We start from the raw sequence: 8709 nt of genomic DNA, 5'->3' as shown, positions 1-8709 counted from the left end.
AGTCTGTTCCATGCTTCTATGTCTATGGATCTATTTTGTTCATTAGATCTCATATGAGTACGATCATGTGATATTTATCTTTGACTGGCTTATTTCCCTTAGCATAATACTCTCCAGGTCCATCCATGCTGTTGCAAATGGTAGGAATTCTTTCTCTTTTACAGCTGCATAGTATTCTAGTGTGTAAATGTACCACAGCTTTTTTAATCCACTCATGTGCTGATGGGCATTTGGGCTGTTTCCAAATCTTAGCTATTGTAAACTCTGTTGCTATGAACTTAGGTATGCATGTATTCTTTCTGATTGCTGTTTCCAATTTCTTAAGATATAGCCCCAGAAGAGGAATCCCACTGGGTCAAATGGGAGTTCCATTTTTAATTTTTTTAGGAAACTCTATATTGTTTTCCACAGTGGATGTACCAGTCTGCATTCCCACCAGCATTGTACTAGGGTTCCCTTTTCTCCAAATCTTCACCAACACTTGTTTGTTGATTTGTTGATATTAGCCATTCTGACAAGTGTGAGGTGATACCTCATTGTCATTTTAATTTGCATCTCTTGGATGACAAGTGTCTTTGAGCATTTTTTCATGTCTCTTGGCTATCTGTATGTCCACTTTGGAGAAGTGTCTATTTAGGTCTTTTGCCCATTTTTTAATTGGGTTGTTGACTTTGGCTCTTAATTTAATTGTATCCTTCCTCTTTTAATTTAATTGGCTCTTCTTTTGCTAGTTTCTTGAGGTAGAAGCTAAAGTGATTAGTCTTTTACTTCTTTCATCATATTATCATTTAAACATATAATCCTATAAATTTCTCTCTATACGGATATTATGCTAAGTGACATAGGTCAGAGAGAGAAAGACAAATACCATGAGCTATCACCTATATGTAGAATTTAAGGAACAAAATAAATGAACAAGAAAAACAGAAACAAACTCATAGATATAGAGAACGAACTGATGGCTGCCAAATAGCAAGGGGATTGCATGGGTGGATAAAAAAGGTGAAGGGAGTTACGAAGTAGTCACAGGAATGTGAAGTACATCAGAGGGAATGTAGTCAATGATATTGTAATAACTATGTATGGTGTCAGATGGGTACTAGATTTATCAGGGTGATCACTTCATAGGTTACACAAATGTCTAACCACTATGCTGTCCCCCTAAAACTAATCCTATATAATAAAGAAGTAATATGCAAATTAACCCTCACATTGTTGCACAAGATGGCCGCCCCCATGTGGTCAAAGATGGCCGGAAGGGGAGGGTAGTTGTGGGCAACCAGGCCAGCAGGGTGTGGCAGTTGGGGGTGACCAGGCTAGCAGGGGAGGGCAGTTAGGGGTGACCAGGCTGGCAGGGGAGGACAGTAAGGGGTGACTGGACCTGCAGGGAGGGCAGTTGGGGATTACCAGGCCATCAGGGGAAGGTGGTTGGGGGAAATTGGTCTGGCAGGGAAGCAGTTATGCATCAATCAGGCTGGAAGGGGAGTGGTTAGGGGGTGATCAGGCTGGCAGGCAGGCAAGTGGTTGGGAGCCAGCAGACCTTGATTGTGAGAGGGATGTCTGACTGCCGGTTTAGGCCCAATCCCTATAAGATCGGGCCTAAAACGGCAGTCGGGCATCCTCCTAGGGTTCCCAGATTGGAGAGGGTGCTGGCTGGGCTGAGGGATTCTCCCCCAACCCGTCCCCCAGTACACGAATTTCATGCATCGGGCCTCTAGTATAAAATAAAATATCAAAAAAGTACTTTAGCATTGGGGCTAGCAGAACCTTCCATATTAGATGAGTTTGTGAACAAATTAGACTGTTCTACAGTAGTCAAACAATTCTTCTAATATCCAAAATTATAGTTAAAAACCTATCATTAAGCAATATTCAAACCTAATTCAAAATAAAGTGAAGAAAATGTAGTATTTCTGATCTATCATTAAAAAATCTTTGAACCCAATTCAACAACTATATTTATAAAAAATCAGCGACCAGAATGCCATAATGACCAGAATGACCAGTTGCTATGATGCCCACTGCAGCCAGCGAACAAGCCCAATCTTGGAGGGGGCTGGGCAGCCAACCTCCTGCGGCCTTTCCCCCAAGCTGGTGCCACCCCTTATCAGCCTCTCCCACCCTGATGGAGGGAGGGGCAGCTGTCCAACCCCCTCCCCTCCTCGGGCACTTCTCCCTGGCCAGCCCTGTCCCCGATTATCCCCTACCCCAGTAGGGGTTGGGGCCAGATGGCCAACCTCCTGAAGCCCTTCCCCCCAGCCTGCCCCATGCCGATGGGCCCCCACCACCCTAATCGGCCCGCAGCCCCTCCTCCATCCAGCCCCACCCCTGATCACACCCTCACCCTAATAGGAGGCGGGGCCTACTGGCCAACCTCCTGCAGCCCCTTCCCCAAGCAGGCCCCACCCCAGATCGATCCCCCCCCTATCAGGGACAGGGCCAGCCAGCCAACCACCCATGGACCCTCCCCAAGGCCGCTGGTCCCCTATCGGCCCCCCCCACCCCATTTGGAGGTGGGGCTGACCGGCACATTGCCCACAGCCCCTCCCCACAGCCAGCCCCACCCTCATGGGCCCCCCCATTCAGAGCCCACCTACTACAGCTCCTCCCACATCCCAATCCGGGGCAGGGCTGCCGGGCAATCACCCATGGCCACTCATTCTGGCCAGCCTGGCCCTGATCGAGCCCCAATCAAGGCGGGCTGGCCGGCCAACTTCCAGCCATCTCCTCCTGCAAACAGGCTTGGCCCCAATCCACTCAATTGGGGCTGGACTAGCCAGACCCCACCCATGCATGAATTCATGCACTGGGCCTCTAGTAAGGTAAATAAAATGTTAAAATAAGTTTTTCTCTAGCTGTATCTCATGAATTTTAATGTATTATAGTTTTATTATTCAGTGCAAATATTTTCTAATTTCTTTGGTATATTTAGGAATATTCAAGATAGTTCTAGTTTTATTCCACTGTGGTCAAAGAACATGATTTTCTGTTATTTTAATCCTTTTAAGTCCAGTGAGACTTGTTTCTTTGTCCAGCATACGGTCTAGCTTAGTAACATAAATCAGACAGAAAAAGGCAAATACCACGGAATTTCACCTATGTGTGGAATCTAAGAACAAAATATGTGCACTTATAAAGAATTTATTATTTTATCTTTAATATTGACCTATTAAGTATACTTTTTTGTTTCATTTCTTTATTGGTTTCAAATATGCATCTCTAGAGTTTAAAATAAGCATCTCTAACTTGTCCCATTCTACCCTGAAACAATCTTATCTAATAATAGACAAACATGGTAATTAACTGTAACTTCGCTACCCTTCCCATTGGCTAATCAGCAAGATATGCAAATTAACTGCTAACCAAGATGACGGCCGGCAGCCAGGCAGCTGAAGCGAATAGGAGGCTTGCTTGCTCCAGTGACGGTGGAAGCCAAGGTTCCCCGCCTGCCGCTACTGGGCCTCTGAGCTGCAGTCTAAGAAACAATGTTGCAATTATAGAAGGTAAATAAACCCCAGAAACCTGCTTTCAGCTGTCAGAGCTGGAGCAAGCAGAACCGCAACAGTGTTACAATTATAAAACCCAAACAAACGCAGATACCTGCTTTCAGCAGCCGAGGTCTCAGAGCTGGAGCCGAGCCTCAGAGCAAAAGCTGGCTCTCAGCTCCAGTGACAGCCATAGAAGGTAAATAAATCCCAGAATTAAAAAAAGAAGAAAAGGAGAGGTTGGGAGCTTCAGTCACTTGCCAGCCTGAAAATGGCTCTTATCCCCTCACCCAGACTGAACAGGCACCCCAGTGGGAACCCCCACCCTGAAGGGGGTGTGACCAGCTGCAAACAGCCATCATCCCCTCATCCAGGCTGCCTAGGCACCCAAGCGGGTCCACCACCCTGAAGGGGGTGCGACCAGCTGCAAACAGCCATCATCCCCTCATCCAGGCTGGCCAGGCACCCAAATGGGACCCCCACCCTGATCCGGGACACCCTTCAGGGCAAACCAGCCGGCCCCCACCCGTACACCAGGTCTCTATCCTATATAATAAAAGGGTAATATGCAAACTGACCCTAACAGCAGAAAGACTGGGAATGACTGGTCACTATGACACACACTGACTACCAGGAGGCAGACACTCAATGCAGGAGATGCCCTCTGGCAGTCAGGGCACTCTCACATGGGAGGAGCTCTGTTCAGCCACAAGCAAGGCTGATGGCTGCCAATACAGCGGTGGTGGTTGGAGCCTCTCCTGCCTCCTCAGCAGTGCTAAGGATGTCTGACTGCAGTTTAGGCCTGCTCCCCGCTGGCAAGTGTGCATCCCCCGAGGGCTGCCGGGCTGCCAGAGGGATGTCTTATTGCCATCTTAGGCCCAATCCCCCGGGGAGCGGGCCTAAGCCAGCAGGTGGTCATCCCCTGAGGGGTCCCAGACTGTGAGAGGGCACAGGCCGGGCTGAGGGGCTCCCCTAGCCCCCAAGTGCACAAATTATTGTGCACCGGGCCTCTAGTCCTATCTAATAATAGAAAAACATGGTAATTAACTCTACCTCCGACACGCTTCCCATGGGCTAATCAGGGCGATATGCAAATTAACTGCCAACCAAGATGGCGGCCAGCAGCCAGGCAGCTGAAGTGAACAGGAGGCTTGCTTGCTCCAGTGATGGAGGAAGCCAAGGTTCCCTGCCTGCCACTGCTGGCCTCTGAGCTGCAACTCTAAGCAACTATGTTGCAATTATAGAACCTAAACAAACCCCAGAAACCTGTTTTCAGCCAGCCGGGCTTCAGCCAGCAGGATTGCAACAGTGTTACAATTATAGAACCCAAATAAACCCAGATTCCTGCTTTCAGCAGCCGAGGTCTCAGAGCTGGAGCCGAGCCTCAGAGCTAACGCTGGCTCTCAGCTCCAGTGATAGCCATAGAAGGTAAATAAATCCCAGAATAAAAGAAAAAAAAAAAACAAAGGAAAGGTTGGGAGCTTCAGTTGCCCTCCAGTCTAAAAACAGCCATCATCCCCTCACCCAGACTGGCCAGGCACCCCAGTGGGGACACCCACCCTGAAGCAACAAGATGGCGGCTAATTTGCATACTGAAGGTGGGCAGCAGCGGGCAAGGCTGTCCGCGGTCTGGGACCAGATCTGTGACCCTGCTGGGCGGGGGTCAGTGCTTGAGGGTGTCCGCAGTCCAGGACCCGGATCTGTAACCCTGCCGGGCGGGGGACAGTGCTTGACGCTGTCCGCGGTCCGTACCAGGATCCGTGACCTAGCAGGTGGGGGGGGGAGCGCTTGAGGCTGTCGGTGGTCTGGGACCCGGATCCATGTCCTGGCTAGCAGGGGGCAGCGCTTGAGGCTGTCCTGGTCCCGGGACCTGGATCCGTGACCCTTCCCGGCAGGGTGGCAGCTCGCAAAGGGGTGGATCAGCTGGGGTTGGGCAGGGCAGGATGCCTGGCTTCTGCCCACCCCTAGTCATTCTGGGCAGGTGAGCAGCACAGAGAGCCTCTGGAGAGGGGAGGCAGGCCGGCGGAGGGCGGCCTGTACTCCCCACATGGCGGTGGTGACAGCTGTGAGGGCATCAAGCGGAGCCTGCAGGCTGAGCTGAAGTAGCACCTGCAGGCCATCAGCACCCAGGAGTGACTGGGCAAGATCCTCCTCCTGGCCCAGAAGGTGCAGGATCACAGGGACAGCCACTGTGGTGGGCCAGACTGACGTCCTCCTGGCCGCACCATGGGGGTTTGCGGATCTGCAAAGCCAAAGGCTTCCCATGTGCACATCCCCCCACTGGCATGCGAACATCCCCCATCACACTGTCACCCTCCCACGCCTGCAACAGTTGCAAACCAAGGCATGCACAAGTTCCCCCCACCTCTCCACCGCACTTCCATCAACCCGGCATGCCTAACACCCCCACAGGATGTGCACACATCCCCTCTGATGCGCTCACGTCCTTTGGAGAGTGTCTGGGTGTTCTGGGTGCTGAGGGCGGGCGCCTGTGAGATGACAGTGAGAGGGCGGAGTGGTGATGCCCTGTTCCCACGGAGGCCAGTGCAGCTACGAGATCACCTCTGGGGGGTTAATGCAGGTGCTGAGGCAGGAGCAGGTGCAGACAGACACACCTGGTGGGTGCGGGCGGCCCTCGCTGAAGTGCCTTCGGTCAGCGTTCAAGATCAAGAACCCAGAGGCGGAGAGGAATTCTGTCCTCTCAGTGAAACAGTGGGATAGTCGGGGCAACTGTAGAGGAGGAATGTGCACTTTGGGTGCCAGCACCCATGAGCAAAGGCTGTCCTGACTGAGCCTCGCTTGCTTGGGGCCTAGCGCACTCCTGCTGGGCAGTGTGTGACAGGACATGGTTTTCCAATTAATGAGAGAAAACGTTGATTCTCCTGCTGCCCACGAAGGTGGAAAGTGAAGTGGGGAGACATGTGGGGAGTGAGCGAGGTTCCCTGTCTGGGGGTTCCAAATCTGCTGTTGGTTTCTTTCACCACTGAATAGAGATATACAGGGTGTCCCCCCAAAATGTATACACACTTCGAATACCTACTAATTCCAATGGTTTTAAGCATAAGAAAGAAACAACAATGGAGCTGTTACCTGTTAAAAGTGTGGGCACAAACAGGTAGTTGGACATTCCCTGAGGGGTCACAGATTGGAGAGGGTGAAGGCCAGACTGAGAGGCCCTTTTCTCCCCGCTACCCCAGTGCATGAATTTCGTGCACGAGGCTACTAGTATTATAATATTTTATGACTAGCATACGAATCGCACAAGGAGAAATAAAATAATTTTTTTCTAGACAAAACAAACTTGTTTCCTCTTTTTATAAAAGCAGGAAATACCTGGGTGTCCCATGTCACAGCACAAATAAGACCACCACCGCCACCACCACCACCACAGCCTATGCCCAGGTCCCTGAATGCGACCCTGTTGAGACCAGTGCTGACACCCTCAGAGCCACCCCTGCCCAGGGCATCAGTGCTGCGCACCCTAACCAAGGGGCTGCCAGCACCAACGCCTCGAGGACCGCCCAAGCCAAGAGCATCAGTGCTGTGCACCCTGACGAAGACACTGCCAACACCAAAGCATCGGGGACTGCCCAAGCCAAGGGCATCAGTGCTGTGCACTCTGACCAAGACACTGCCAACGCCAACGCATCGGGGACTGCCCAAGCCAAGGGCATCAGTGCTATGCACTCTGACCAAGACACTGCCAACGCCAACGCATCGGGGACTGCCCAAGCCAAGGGCATCAGTGCTGTGCACTCTGACCAAGACACTGCCAACGCCAACGCATTGGGGACTGCCCAAGCCGAGGGCATCAATGCTGCCAGCACCAACCCGTCCCAGGCCGCCCCTGCCAAGGGCTTCCATGCTGCACACCCTGACCAAGGGGCTGCCAACACCAACGTGTCAGGGACTGCCCAAGCAGAGGGCATTGATGCCGCCAACCCTGACCAAGATGCCACCACAGTTAACACATCGGGGGCTGTCCCCCTACACGCGGAAACCCCCAATGACACCTACGCAGCTGATGCCGATGTCAAGCACCGGGTCCAATCCGAATATGACACTCAGAAGGAGGTGGAACTCCGCAGCTGGATGGAGGGACTCACAGGCCAGTCTATTGGTCCTGACTTCCAGGAGGGTCTGAAGGATGGAATTATCCTATGCACTCTCATGAATAAGCTTCAGCCAGGCTCAGTCCCTAAGATCAACCAACCCATGCAAAGCCACACCATGCACACCTGGCATCAGCTAGAAAATCTCTCCAACTTCAACAAGGCCATGGCCAGCTTTGGCATAGACTCCATGGACCAGTTTGAGCCCAATGACCTGTTTGAGAGAGGGAACATGACGCAGGTGCATGTGTCTCTTCTGGCTCTGGAACGAAAGGCCAAGACCAAGGGGCTATAGTGTAGCATGGACAGCGGCATCAGGTACTTGGAGAAAGCAGGAGCAGGAACATGGATGATGCCACCATGAAGGTGGCCAGTGGATCATCAGGCTCCAGATTGGCACCAACAAGTGTGTCAACCAGTCAGGCATGACAGCTCCCAGGACCTAGTGGCACACCCATGACACCAATCTGGAACCGCCAGGTGTGACAACTCCTCCATGTCTCTGCAGACAGGCTAGCCTCAGGGTGCCAAGCAGCGCAGCCAGGTCTTGGCCTGGACCAGGATACAGGAGTTCAAAGTATCTGAGGCAAAGCCAGATAGATACACACACCTTCCCCTTGCATAGTGTCCTATTTCCTTCACCAAGTACTGCACAGGGACCCCCACCAGGATGACCTCCCTGGGACAAGCCCCACATAGGAGAACTGGGACCAAGAGATAATGTTAAATACCAACTGTGGACCACAGGCAATAAAAGACTCTTTTTTAGGGGATAAGAAAAGTAAATCCCTAAATTCAGTTTTTGGTTTTTTTTAATCTATTGTAGTGTAGTCACTACATATGCAGAAATCCATTAACAGCTCTTTGAATCACCCCTGTAGGTACTGGGGGACATGGGAGATGGATGCAAATGAACATGAACTTTGGTGTCTAGTTTGCCATGAGTAATAAAGTCCTTTCTCTCTGATCCAGCAGTCTTGTTTCTTCTGTTGGCATCCAGGAAGCAATAACAGACTGACTTTTTAGCATCTAAGTAAGTAAAATGCTAGTCCCTGCACCATTCCTGAAGAATTTCTTAAAGGAGGTAATACATTCTTTTCCTTTTGATTTTC

Source organism: Myotis myotis, unplaced genomic scaffold (assembly GCF_014108235.1).
Source record: "Myotis myotis isolate mMyoMyo1 unplaced genomic scaffold, mMyoMyo1.p scaffold_m19_p_10, whole genome shotgun sequence".
Taxonomy (NCBI): Eukaryota; Metazoa; Chordata; class Mammalia; order Chiroptera; family Vespertilionidae; genus Myotis; species Myotis myotis.
The sequence above is the reverse complement of the archived record's forward strand: the minus strand, read 5'-3'. Positions refer to the sequence as shown.